This window comes from Tyto alba, unplaced genomic scaffold, assembly GCF_018691265.1.
Source record: "Tyto alba isolate M040663 unplaced genomic scaffold, T.alba_DEE_v4.0 Super-Scaffold_8, whole genome shotgun sequence".
NCBI lineage: Eukaryota > Metazoa > Chordata > Aves > Strigiformes > Tytonidae > Tyto > Tyto alba.
The window spans coordinates 5,522,230-5,536,979 of NW_024881329.1; the positions used below are offsets into that span (position 1 = coordinate 5,522,230).

At 41.0% G+C, this 14,750-nt stretch overlaps 1 long non-coding RNA gene across 2 annotated transcripts in view; it reads left to right on the top strand.

Moving 5' to 3' along the window:
* LOC122152594 overlaps positions 1-1,962 on the top strand; it is a 65,156-nt gene extending 63,194 nt beyond the window's left edge. For both annotated transcript variants that reach the window (XR_006164670.1, XR_006164669.1), the window contains one exon: positions 448-1,962. This is a non-coding gene — a long non-coding RNA (uncharacterized LOC122152594). The remainder of the gene's footprint in view (positions 1-447) is intronic.
* The last annotated feature ends 12,788 nt before the right edge of the window (positions 1,963-14,750 follow it).

The following is a 14,750-nucleotide window of genomic DNA, read 5'->3' on the forward strand; positions in this document are numbered from 1 at the left end:
CGTGATGCAGTTCCCAAAGCCGTGAATGCGATCATGCCCTGTATCACAAGAGGAGTCCTCAGCAGACACACACAGGGAGGTGTTCACGCCGCTGTGCAAGTGTCAGCAGTACCTCCTTCAGTGTACTGGGTATGCTTCAACTCGGTATTTAAGAGGGAGGAATTTCATCTGGAGTATGTGCAGGGAAGGGTCACAAAAACCATCCTGAGCCAGACCACGCCTCATTTGGTATCCCATGTACCTTTTCCAGGGTTTGAATTCTTCTCTCTTTGCCCTTCTGAATGCTCCTTCTGTAGTTTCCTATGTGAGGAGCTTTTTCCTGTTTTAAGACAGTTGGGATGGAAGGTTGTGGGGGTTCAGGTATGTTGTTGCTGTTGGGTTTGGTAGTATTTTGTTTCAGTTAAGTATTACTAATGTTAATTGTTCTTGCCTTTTCGCTCCTTGCAGAAATTTGAATTTGTACACATTACAGCATCTCACACTTCGCCAGCCTGCTGAGCTCAGGGAGTCGATGGCTCATCTTAGGAAGTGGGCTGTCAAATAGGAAGAGGAGGTTGCACTGTCAGAGCAATGTCTGGAGCAGTTTCTCACAGAGACCCGTATGAGCATGACTCAAGGCTCCAACAGTGACCTTGGTAAGGTTAGGAGAGGGACTGCCCCGCACTTCCCGTGACAGAGCACTCCACGGGACAGGAATCCCAATTTTCTACATGTTACTGACGTGGCATCCTCTGAGCACTGTCTGCCCAGCAGGTCTGTACTTTGGCACCTGCCTTCAAATGAAGGGTCGCCCCGGTCCTGCCCAATTTGATAATGCAACACACCGAAAAAAAGTTCATCTTTAATTCCCCAAGCTGCCTCAACTCATGGTATTTTTCTGTCTTATCCAGCACACTTGATTACACCGAAGTCCCTTTTAGCAAAAGCACACCGCAGGCGCTGGACTCGGCTGTGCCATCAGCCAGCACCTCTCCATCTATCACCCTTGGTCTGTCACGGCACGGCCTGGTCCAGACCAGCTCCTGCTGGGCAACACTAGTCCTGAAAGCTGGTGTGTGGGCGATGGGTTTGGGAGCCCTGGGGAAAGCTCCCTGGCCTCCAGAAGAACTCTCATCCCACAGATCTTCTCCAGCAGCATGCAGGAGCTAATAATATCCCTCTGCTGTTGTTATATAGCATTTCCTTCTCTTTATTTTAACTTTTACTGGTTGCATTACCAGCTGCTCCTTTGCCTCTGTCGCATGACTGAGCGTCAAAAGAAGCCATAAATCAGCTTATGGTATTCATCGAATGGTAAAATCGGCACTTTCTCCCCTTCTGAAGGACTAGAATTTTAAGTACAGCTTCTAAATATACTTTTAAGATTTTATTATTGTAGTTACCACTAAAAAAAGATTTAAGAGACAACACAAAACCAGCTTTCCCTGGAGAAGGTATGTACTGATCGGCACAAGAGGAACAAAGCCACAGATCTCAACTGGGGACATGCTGGGAACCACGGCCGCAGCCAGGGCAGGCAGAGCCCTTCCCCAGTGCTGGTGCGCTCCGGGACACACTTGGTGGGAAGCTGGAGCTAAAGAGCAGGATGGGCACAGGCGTACTGGGACCAAAACCCCGAGTCAAATCCTCCACTTACCTCACCCTGACACTCCCCAATATCCCAATATCCCACCCTTTCTTTTGTTAGAGACAAAAACCAGCACAGCTCACCAATACGGGAAGCACCCTCTGGTGTCCAGTGCATCCCTGTCTGACCAGAGACCGGAGCCAAGAAGCGTCAATACGAGAAAACCATCAGGGAAATTAATTTCCAAACAATTCTTTCGTGATCCGCTGTGTGTTTTCCTTTCAATGACTATTTCTAGTAAAATGCAAAAGGTATCAATATAACTATTTATTGCTTCCTAATACAAGTACAGTAATTGCACATTAAAACTGAACAAAGTATATGAGTAAGAATAAATCCTGTATCATGCATTTGTATCTAATTGACAAATAGCCGTTCTTCTAATTTTTGTATTAAAATGCTTTGTCTAGGTGGTTTCCTGAAATACTTCCTCAGAAACAGTGATTAGATTTCTAACATTAGATTGCAATAATGAATGACTGACCGGGGGGGGGGGGGGGCAGGAAATTAGAGCTAAACATTTTAAATTCAGCAACTAATTTTGCACAACTGAAATTTAAGCTACTTGTGTTCATCTAGGAAATACTAACAGGAGTAACTATTTGCTCTCTACTAGCACTCCGTCTTTAGTTTCACATGAATGATAATCCAGGCTGCTTTTGCCTTAGGAGCTGGGGGTTATGTTTCCCTGTGACCTTCTACAGAGGCTTCCAAAAATAGGGAAGCAGGAGAGGGATGGCACCAAGCACCCGTGGAGCGCAGGTGGCTCTTTCTGCTTCACACCAGGGATGCAAAGGATTTCAGCTTTCATTTTCTTAAATGCCTTTTCACCCTTTACGTGACCATGAAAACAAAAACTAATGAAAGTCAAATACCTTCTTTTTCCTGTCAAACAACTCCTCTCCTTTTCTAAATAAATTTTTTAATATGCTTTCACAAACACTCAGGAATGACATTTAGAGCTGTCAACTGAAAAAAAAAATCCTCTTTTTTAGGTATTCACTTTCTCAAGGTACATATAAAAATTCTTAAATATAACAGTAACGACATTCATGGAATAAGCAAGTGTAAAAATTAAGTGACCGATACACTGGAGTCTTTGTTTACCCCTCTGAAGAAATAATGAACACTTGCATAGCAAGGACAGGACAAAATGAATATTTAATATAAAAACTTGTATTGTACCCCCTCTTCTACAGTTCCTTTCAGCTAGAAGATAAGTAGGAATATGGACAAGTTGTTTATTTTTTAGATTACTTTTAACTACTTGTACTACTTGTTTTCAGTTCTCAACCAAGAGACCAAAATGGTACTGTGGGGGTGTTTGTTTTTTAAAAAAACCAAGCAAAATTACACGACTCCAAGATACCATTCTTAAAAAGCAAAAGCCTTTCACAAGGAATCAAGGAATGCTACTATAAATTCAGCTTCAAAAGTGACATTTGCTCACAAAGTTACTGCATATTAAATTTTTCAAAAGAAAAGATGTGTCAAAGTCTTTGACAGTACGTTTTCTATTTATCACACATTCTGCTTTACTACATTTGTTTCCACTCCTGCAATATGCTTTTTGCTAGGGCACAATAGACTTCTTTTCCGGAAGAAATATTGTTTTAATTGTTTGGAATTTCATACCCCATGCAGGTGTGAAAGGCTCTGGTGACTCTTCCAAGTGGTGTACATTTCAGTGGTAAAACACCACTAATTATCTAGGCATAAATTACACTTTTCCCTTATTCTTCTAAAAAAGCCCACAGTCCTGCAGGGGTTTTATGGTTTTACGTAGCACTGCCATTTCTCAGATTTTATATGGCAAGTTTCATATTTTTATTTCCACAAAACTTCACAAGTAATTTTATTCAGATACCTGCTTGTTTGAGACATTTTCAGGTTATAGACCCATTCCTCCCAACAAATAATGGATTTAACTAACATACTTAAATAACATAACTAAGATCATGAAAATGAGATTCAGCGCACTAAGAACTACTCAGAAGTCCTAGGTCAGCTACAGCACAGCACTCTCTCAAACTCAGCGGTTGCAGAAGTTACTCAAAACTCAGAGAGCTTCATTAAACCGTGCTTATGTCTTACCCTACCGACTTGCATAATAAAGCTATAAACAACGCTGAAATCACCCCCACTGCAGGTTGGCTTGGCACAATAGACGAGCTACCCAAAAGAAACCCTGTCTGGAGTTCAGGAGGCACATTCCCATCCCAAACAGGGTGACATTTTTACCCTGCTCCTCCTCACAAAACTCTTACAATTGAATTTATATTAGTGTTGGATTTCCCAGCAGAGGCACACACCAATATACAGTAGATGAACTAATCATTTATTCCTCCGGGTAAGGAAAAACAACGCCCTAAATACTGAAGGTCCAAACGCCACCCAAGGATACAGGGTTTTAGACAGTAACGTGGGATCTTTATCTACAGCCCTACAGGAGCTGTGAGCCCAAGAAGAGCAGAAGATTTCTTTGCACTGACAAGCCACGAAGAGGACACCTGACAAACCCCCCCCTCCTCTGGGGCTCCCGTGAGCCGTGTCTCATCTCTGTTCCCCCTTGGCAAATGTAGATAGCAGGGTTTCCTTTCCTATAACACGATGCTACTAGATGGCATGGGGTATTTACTCGACTATGGCAATACCAGTCTCCTGGGTGCTCATGAGCAAAAAGGATCATATAAGGATTATCTATAATGCTTTTTATTCCCTCCCCCCCTCACTGTGAACACACAATATTGAAAAGCTCTATCAGATCAATATATAATATGATATATAACGTAGCCAGTCTCTGTCCTCCTCACCTACTCCAAAGACACAATTTTCAAATTTCCTCCTCAAATACCCAAACATTCTGGGTAACTGAAATCATGTCGTTGGTAAGTTTCATACCATTTTCCTTTAAAATTCCTCTAAAACTATTGCTACTTTTGGGAGTACAGGGAATACAACTTCCATAAATGATAGGAAAACTTTCTCAACTACCTCTATCAAACTTGTGTGTGCTACCAATGTACATGTCTTCCCAGTAAAAATACATCCACTAAATATCAGCAGCCTCCACATTGTACCATGAGATGCTGATTAGACACAAGACAAACTGTCCCAGCCTGGGTATGCAATAGAGGCTGTCACTAGGGAGAAGTGACAGCACTGCAAAGATGACCAGAAAGGCCTGAGTCTTTGCTCATTCATGTACAAGTAGGTGCACAGATTAATACTATAAATTTGCGCTTAAATCACTACATCCATTTCAAGATCATGTGAATATACTTTCTTACCTAGTGTTCACCACAATTTTACAGAAAGTTTCGCTGTTCTGAGGGAAAAAAAAAAAATTCAAAGGCTATTTTGGTTCAATTTATTTTCACAAACCAGTTTTCCACATTTGCCTGAGACCTGTTGGATGTTGGGGTTAAACCAATTCCAATCGGTTACCCAGATGTGGAAAGTATTGGTTGCATATAAGTTGCATATAAACACCAGTGTATGCAAAGGTATTTATTTTATGGTGATGAAAAAAGCATCACTTCACAAATTAACAGCAACTTCAATGAAATTAAATTTGCCTAAAACAAATATGAACATACAATTTCTGGGCATGCAAGAATAAAGCTTCAGAAGAACCTTAATCCAAGCAGAGGATGAGACTCCCAGGGGATTTCTGCGTGAAAAGTCACTGACAGTGTGGAAGGGACAACTTCACGCATACATTATCTCCATGAGTTGGTGAAGTACTTGGCCTTCGTATCATGAAGACAACAGAGCTCGACTCAAAAACAGTCTAACTAGCAACATTTCAAAGACACTAGCCTATATGTGTGGACAATGTCATGAAATTACGAATTTCATCATACTTTTATACAAGCATCATCTGTAGCTTTCTAACGAAGCACCCAGACCACCCCATTTCCTACCAGGCTGCCGGGGGACCTCCTGGCACAATGTTCCATGAGAGGATGCTCTTAAGAGCAAACAAGTTGCTGTCAATTTGTTAGTGCTACTGGTACTACCTAACAGGACTCAATGAAGGTCTCACCTAAAAAAGTTGCATAGTTTTATTTATGTAGAGTTAACATAAGCACAGCTTCTAGCTACCCACTAGGAATGATTCCACCAACATAAGTCACCTTTTCAATCCCCCAAGATCAGTGCAATAAGCTGAGTTTCCACCACCACCTTATGCTTTCACAGCATTTCACCAGTTTACGTCTTCCCATTAGTGTTATAAAAACACTTGCCAGTAGCGACATTATTTAAAAAAAAAAAAAAATGCCAACACCCTTTTGCATAAATAGGTGCGGCACATCAGAAAACCCTGCAACAACAGTCTGGGTCCAGACCTGGTCTAAAGCTCTCACCAATTTCTCTTCCAGGCCCCAAACCCTTCACCCACCGACCATGCTGGGCCAAACCCTGCCCTGCGCCACCAGCCACGTATCCAGCACATCGGTCCTGGGGCAGGGGGACCTCGCAAGCTGCAAACCATCACGAGCTGTCAACAACCTCAGCAAATCTCAGACATCTGTGGCTTATCAAGCCAGCAGCATTTTTCCTACATTAATCTCCACGAGGCCTGCCCCAGCTTTCATTTCAAAAGACTTGGCATGGTATCTTCAGGAAAAAAAAAAAAAAAAAAAAATTAAAAAAATTGCTTGATTTCTCCAGATGCAGCTGGTTGGGAGGACCGGCTTTGAAATCCGAGTACATCGCAGAGATGTCGACATGCTCATTGCAGGCAGCTTGCAGCACAGGGGACAGCACTAATGACTGCAAAAGCCTTTTAGATACTGCCCTTGGGCGAGCCCTCCCCTTCCTTTGGGGGAGTTTGGGGAGTGCTTTAAGTAGCTGTTGTGTTGAGAGGCTCGCCCAGACACAGCGCACTCGCACCCGTGTCCAGCACCCTCCTCCAGCCAAGGGTTCTCCCGGCAGCTCTCAAAACCCAGCACTGTGGGTGCACACATTCTCCAACACGGGTGTTGGGGACTGCAGCCAAAGTAAGGCAACAGCCTTCACTGCTGACATGATGAAAGCCCAGGGAACTGCTCCACCATGCTGCCTGTGCCCACCCTGGATCCCCCAGCCTGCTGGTCAGCTCCTGCCCACAACATGATCCCCCGATGCTCAGGGACATCCCAGCCCCTGAGGGCACGTCTGCTCCTCCCTGCCCTGGAGACTCTCCAGTTACTATTACATGTCAGCTCATGTTACACCACATTTTAAAAAGGTTAAAAAACCTCCACCACACCACTCTTGCTAGACACTGAAGTTCATCTTTGATCAACAGAGATTAATTACTAGAGGTTAAACTCCTGTTCAGACCAGAAAGCACCAACCTGACCACCTGCCTAGTAGAGCCCACAGACTCTTCTCAGAGCTTCATGAAACAGTCTGTGTTAAATCCAAAGCATCTCTCTATGGACAGAAACCAGGTCTTACTTTCTTCTTGCCTTTTTAAAAATACTAACCTGAAGGATCTCTTACGACCTTTTCCTAAAAATCTTACGGCGTAAGCAGTAGTCGACATTCATGTTTAGTTAAGATTTGCACAGCCGACAAATACTCACACCACCTCATACACACAGAAGTCTAACTACCAGCATCTCTGTTCACCTGGCACCTTCCAACGCCCCTGTGGTGCGCAGGTGGGGCAGGTAGACTGCCATCATTAGGGGTCCCAAAGCACAGGAGGAGGGATGGCTCTGCTCCACACAGACAAAAAAAAAAGGACTGACGGTGTTTATAGTTATAGCCTGTCTTCAGCTCCAGCTGTCTCAAAGCAGAGTGACATAAAACACGTAAGTTGGTTGTATTTCACAAGAGGATATGCTTTCATATCACGTTAAAAATGTCAAAATATCTTTTTCTGGAGCACGTATGCCAGGAAAGGGTCAGAGCAGAATTTTCACAGTGGAACACGTGGTGCCCATCGCCAGGGTAACTCCTCTGCCATGAGCACCTCAAACTGAGTTATCAACTCGGATGCCTTTCCCTCCACAGCAAAGTGATGAATTTAAAATCAGAAAGCTTAACAGTGTAGGTATTTATTTATATATTTATACACACACACATATGATTTCATCTGAATCAGAACACGTTTAAAAATGTAATCCAAACTTTAGATTAAACTTACACACGTCTTCTCTGGCCAAAAGAATATTAAAAATTTTCTAATTGCTCCAGAAATTCAATGAAGCAAGTACATCATTAGTATGTTTAAAAGAACTGGTAGCTCACTTATCTCTTTATAGTGGTCTACATATGTTTAAGGAAAGATTTATTGCATCGTGGGTTTAAAGTTACTCACATGGAAGCAGTTTGGAAACAGCTTTCAGTACCGGTGAATGTTCAATGGCTCCATTAAATGAATGGGACACCAAGATGCTCCGGTCTTCACACAGGCAGGAAGAAGTGTAACTAAAAATGGACTAACTTAAGATGTCTTTTTATATGAAGCTTTTCAGCTGATTCATACTAGTCCTAAGTAGCTGAACATTTATAGATCACTTACTGCCTCAAGTCAGGGTTACAGCAAGGAGAGGTTGGAGTCTCATCAACTTTATCATAGGAATTTGTTACATTGACAGACCACAAATTTATTTAATAAAATCATGGTTTTATTAAGGGGACTGCCAGAAACAACCAACTGATATCTCAGGGGAATGCTGGTCCGCACCTAACTCAGCAGTCAGAAAAAAAAAAAAAAAAAAAAAAAAAAAAAAAAAAAATCTAAGTGCACCAATTATCTAATGAATAATCAGAAAACAAAACGAATCTTCCCACTAGTGACATTTCTTTAAAAATTAGATTTTGACGTAACTGATGACAAAGACAATGTCAGCACTCTACACTCAGTTTACAAAGTGCCCCATCTCCTCTGGGTGACATTTCCAAACCAGAAGAAAGCCTTGGGACACTGTGATTAGTGCCCCAGGGATCAGTCAACTCCTCTCCAAATTCCATAATGCAAACCCAAGCGTTCAAATCTGATGGTAACTTACTTTTCATTTTCAGTCAGAGGAAAATAGTATTTCTAAATTAAAGACTTCCTTCCCTCAGCTGAATAGGTAGTTGCCCACTGATAAACCCCCACAGATAATCCATTCTTAAGAGACAAATTTAAAGAATGATGCCAAAATCAGTACAGTTACTTTAATGCAAACACTAAGCTCAACCATAATTAATTCTTCACTTTACTCTTCACATTTGCTGATCTCTAAGGCACTGTAAATATGTATGGAGATATGGAGAGCTATATTTTCCATCTCCAGACCAACAGCTGGTATAAATTGACATAACACCACTATGTTATAACTCCACCTTTACAATTCCGGGACCAAACCCACGGAACCATCAATTGTTTCTTGCTGGCTTAATCTTTAAAGGAAGTTGTGAACATCAAACAACCACAGTTTCACATTAATGCGAAGTGAAATGCAACTTCATAAGATGACCCTTGACTGCTCTTAACTGACAGAAATAGGTCAAGATGAGGTAACATTGGTGAAATGTATAAAAGAAAATAAAAATATCCAATCTCAAGTGCTGTTATTCCTAGTTTTTTCGTCTACTGGAGACTAGACTGCCATTTTTTTTGGATGTCCATACATGTCCAACCATACTGATCCATGAGCTGGAGCCATTTCTGTTTCTTATATTAAATAGTCTTACCAATGAAAAAAGGGGAAGTTGATTGGCTTGCTCTTGTTGCAACAAAATTTTGTACATACATATTACCTTATACATATATAAGTACATATATGCACAACGTTACTTAGATTGTATTTCACCAAGTCCTCATGTAACTTGAGTATTTCAAACTGAAATGGTATTGACTGGCCAGAGACTTCTCTGTCTGTCGCTCAGTGCTCAGGCCACCAAGCAGTGACACAGCTATGACCTCGTCAGCTTTCCTTGGCACTGGGTTTGCCTGCCACCAGCTAAACCACATCAAAAATAAACACATTTCATTTACATCCCGTCTGTTCAAGGTTGTCTTTAGGACATGTTGTAGTAGCTCTGCTTCTTGTTCGTAATAGCTTTTCTATAAAACTCAGTAGGGTGGTTAAGCTGTAAGGCTCATGCTTCCTCCAGGCTTCGAGTCAACCGATAACAGTTTGGGACTTAATACAAGTGTTTGCTTTTGTAGCAGTAACTTACAGCGCTCCTCACTGTATCCAATGACACTCCTCAACTCTAATACACTCTCAGGAGCGCCTTACTGACATCATTGCTGTAAGCCTGACATCACCAACCAACCACTCCCATACAAAACCAATAGTTTCACATTTTCTTTATTTGTCCCAGGCCCCTTACATCCTCTTTGCTATTCTTATCAACCTCAAGTCTATAATTATTCTGTCTGCTTTTACTTTTGGTGTCTCCTATGCATCCTATCTATTTCTATGAAAGCTTTTAACTAACTGAAAACAGTAAAGAACAACAGGTTTACTGTTAGTTGTTGCCCCCAATAAAAGTTCTCTTTCCCCACATGAGATCACAAGAGACCGGGTATGCCCAACACCACCAAGAACAGTATGGGTCAACTTCAAAGCAGGCTCCTATCGACTTACTAATTCCCCATCACCTCAGAGATTTCACGTGCCAATTTCTTCAATAACTAGGCTCTGCTAGCAAAGAGGTGAAATTATTTTTTTAATATTAGCCCTCCTTTTATCTTCGAAAAGGAGCATTTGTTTTGGCACTATCAAGACAAACCTTAATAAACTGACTGGCAAACAGTATGTTTAGCAATGAAAATGATACCCGGTCAGGGATTATAATGTAAGCAATAAGAGGGAATAGAGAGATTTAGGAAAGGATGTGATTTATAATGACTTTAAGGAGGATAAGCTTCTACATCTGTGATTGCTTGATTCTATAATATTTTAATTGATTATCAGAGCTAACAGGTTTATTTTTTCATGTGAATAAAAGCTGTTTTACTTTAGCTTTCGTTTGCATTTATTTTACAGCCTATATTAGCATGGATATTTTTTCCTAAATTTTGGCTCCATCATGTTGTACTCATTCCATAGGCTTAGAAACTTAAATTAGCTTGGGCTAGGGGAGGGAGCAGGGAAAGCTTGTGGTTACACCTGTTACTCCACACAGTAGTGGAAGAGGCTTGGGGGATTTTAGACCAAAAACAGTATCACTGCACTAACCCACCCTCCTTTTCTTTCTGCTGACAGGTCCCCCAGCAACTACCACTCTACCTTGCAGGCCAGTTTTCAGCCTTGTTGACAAAGTCACTGGAAAAAACACCACAAAAACAAACCAAAACCCACATTCTCCCTGTAATTCAATGTATCTTTTTTGCACTCCACTGAAGGCAACAGGTTCTAAGCTGATAACTCACCCTCCACGCCTGTTGCCAAAATGAAGTAGGGCTGGTTGTTATTTTTCTATATCTTAATCATTCTCTCACCAACTCAAAAATCAGGGAAAACTTTAGGTGCTAGTAAAAATGGACAGAAATACAGTGCTGCTTAGATTGGGCTGCTCTCATACAAGTGGTTATAACTCAGCTATATGAAAAAGGTGATATATGGTAGTATTTTTATTAAAATTCTATTATTTATAGACTATATTGTTTATAATTATTTACAAACTGGGTGTAGGAGTGAGGAGGGAAGCACACCCTGAGCTGTACCTACTCCCCTTAGCAACTTGCACAGGGTGGCCAGAAGTGCCTATGTCACAGATACACATTTACAATATAAACATACGCACCAGAGGGAGACACCTGCGCCTGCTCTTCATCCAGCGCAGATCAGGCCCCCAGCAAAAGCCGAGGCAGGCAGTTAGCACAGGCCTTCTGAATTGCACCCAAAAAGTACTTTTTTTTTCTCCACTGACTAGCTAGCTTAGATACAGTTTATAGGTATCTAGTGTTATGAAAGATGAATGCCATACTATATCCTCAAAGTTATTCAAGAAGTTGAGGAATTCACAATTTTTAAATTAAATAATCCAAATTAAGTTCAGAATGAAGGACTTTTTTCCAAGTTGCACATTTCCCCAACTTCTGTTGCTACCCCACAAGATGAAGCAATGATGAGGAGCAGCTACTGGCCATGGCCAGAGGCCTGCTCAGCTCCAGCCTCTGCCTGGCTTATCAGCAACATGAATATTAGGCACCTGTTTGAGACTTACAGGAAAAGTTTTAACTTTTGCACAATCCCCCAACCTCATTCAGCCTTTGAAGATGAAGGCAATGCATCAGGACACTTAGGGTCTTAGAAGTCTTTTCCAACCTCTATGATTCTACAGAGTTTTGGTGTTCCTGAAGGTACCAGTAAGGACTTGGCAAAACAAAGGGTGAAGCAACAGCTTTAAAATCTAAACAGCAACTACATTTCGAAGATCTGGCATTTAAGGGCTCTTATCACCTCCTCCAAATAAGCAATTATTCATAGCATGGCATTTGCATGAAAATCAGGTCATGTTAAATTATTCCTGTGCATTTCCTAGTTAGCTTTTCCAACTGAAATTTTTATAAACTTTTTATTCCCTTAAGAGTTTTCAGGAATTTTTTCAGCACAATTTCTCAATAGAAAGCCCTGGAAGCCAAGAACTTCACTTGATTCAAGTAGCTATGTGAAAGCTGACTCAGTTTGGGAAATATAAATAAAATGAAAATTAAGGTCTACACATAGATGATGAACATTTTTCTAATTAGTGAGCAAGGCAGATGTCCTAAATGAATAAGTAAAATACAGGTTCAAGTCAGGAGGGGTCTGATTTCCATGGTGAAAGCAAGATAGCATGCCATGTCTAAGCCTACAGATTATTTCAGTGAGACTTGTACATGTAGACCAGCCTTTATATCTGTTAACATTTAATAGCATAATTAAATACACTCTTAAAATCCAAGATTAAATGACTGCTTGCTTTTCTATCCCTAGAAATCTTACAACTCTCACTGTGCAATTTCAAAGGAAAACAAGCTAGCTTTTACTTTTCAAGTCTGCAGTTGAATGTGATTTGCATACATGCAAAATATTTGCTTTTGTTAGAACTGTTGGGGAAGGAAAAAAAGATCAATATTTAACTGGCCACTGCAGTGTATTTTTTTTTTAAGGGAGTAAATATCAAACTAAAATTAAGTCCATCCCTTAAAATGTTATGCATCTCAGAGTGAAATCTGTCCCTGTGAAGATTAGTCAGGATTTTTCATGTTTCACCTTCAGGAGACACTTGGAGAGCACCTTGCTTCTCGCCCAAGGAAGAGGTGGAATTTTACCATACCACAGTGCCAGTTTTACCTTTCAACACTTGATGGAGCAGTTTTGCTGGATTTCCCTTTGCCTGGGTCCCACTCCAGTCTACCCTCATGCTACCTCAGTCCATCCGGAGTGTTTCCTACCAGGTTGCTCCCTTGGTGCCATTAACAATGTGAGACCAGATTGAGAGTGTTGTGGAAAAGCATCCTACCGAGTGTAACCTTACACAAAAAGGGAAGTCAGGAGCCAATTCAAATCCTTACATTTGTATCGCTTAATTTTTAAAATTGCTGTATTTTAAAAATGCCGAATTCTTGTTATTTAGGTAGAGGCATTATAATATATTCTGATTTGGAGGGGCCAGGGTGGAAGTATATTAAGCAGGCATTTGGAAAACAAGCCTTAGGGCTCTGTTCTGGACTGTCTTCCAGAAAAGGAAAAGGATGGCAGGCAGTGTCAGGTATGGCCAGTATCCTCCAAAGGGGATTGAAGTTTGGTCTTGCCCCATTATAAAAGACTTCAGCACATGTTTCTGTACTTGTATTAACACTGTCAAAAATATGGTTTTCTCTCGCAGCAAACTTTATTGGAAAAAAGAGAGCCAAATTCACAAAGAGAGCTACAGAAATGCACCAAACTGATTACAGAGGACCTCACATTTCTTATGAAATAAGGGCTCCATTTAATAAAAGATACACAGTTACAAGCTAACATAGAAATAAGAACACAGGATGCTGTTCTGAAGGTTTTTCTTTTTTTTTTTTTGAAAAAAAAAAACCTCTGTAATCAATATACTGGCAAATTACAACTTCAGCAGCAGCAGTTTGGTATCTGGCTTACTTCCTAATCCTTTAATCTTGTCTGCTACAACCAAGCCGATACTGCCAACAAATGCCATGCCATAAAAGGTGGGTATTCTCACATACTTTCCTATGCTTTGCATGATTAGAGTTTAAATCTACTCATCACGAACTTCCTGAATGATAATGGGATTTGGGCAAACAGTCAAGATTTCATGGTGACACTTGTGAACTGTAGTCTTTGGCTGAGAAGCATCCCTTTGAACACAGCAAGAATCAGAGTTCCTTTTTCCCTTTGCAAATTTTAGCAGTCTCACTTTGTGAAAAGTGAGTCTTATTCCACGTTTTTAATGCAAGGCCTTGTACAGCCCCAGTAGTAACTGCTAATAGAGCTGATGCCATGGGTGACCTGCAGCTTGCAACCAAGCAGTCCAAGAACTGGAGAGACCCACATAAATGACTGCTGACTGCTTGCCTGGATCTATTTTAAAGAAAGCTGCTGTAAGTTTCTCGTATTTTTGTGCTGCAAGGTATCTGTTACATATTTCGGTGAAGAGAAAGACATCCTAGGAACGGGCTGCTATCAGTTCTCACCTCAGGAGTTGAGCCAAAACTTCTTATATTTCCACTAGAGTTGACATTCAAAAGGTAAACCAAGTCAGGGACAAAAACAAAACAAAACAAAACAACAAAAAAAAAAAAAAAAAAAAAAAAAAAAACCCACAAAAACAAAAACATGCAAAACAAAACCCAAAACACCACCACCAAAAACCCCAAACCCAACACCTCTGTTTTAATTTACTTTGATGCAATTCCAAAGGACAGACAAAAATGTACAAGAGCAGCAGGAGAGGAGAGAGTGGGAAAAGAGAAGGAGGCAGCCCTAACAGGGATACAGAGCTACTGAACTTAAAAATCTTTGAAAATAGAAGTCGGAAAGACTTCCTCCTATCGATGTCTTGGCCTGACACCTCAGGCTAAGTCCCTGACAGGCATAAATCACAGTAGGTTTGCTGAAGTTGCCTCTATTTATAACAGATGGGGACATGGCACTGCAGTCATGTAGAAGTTAAGAGATAGTTTGTA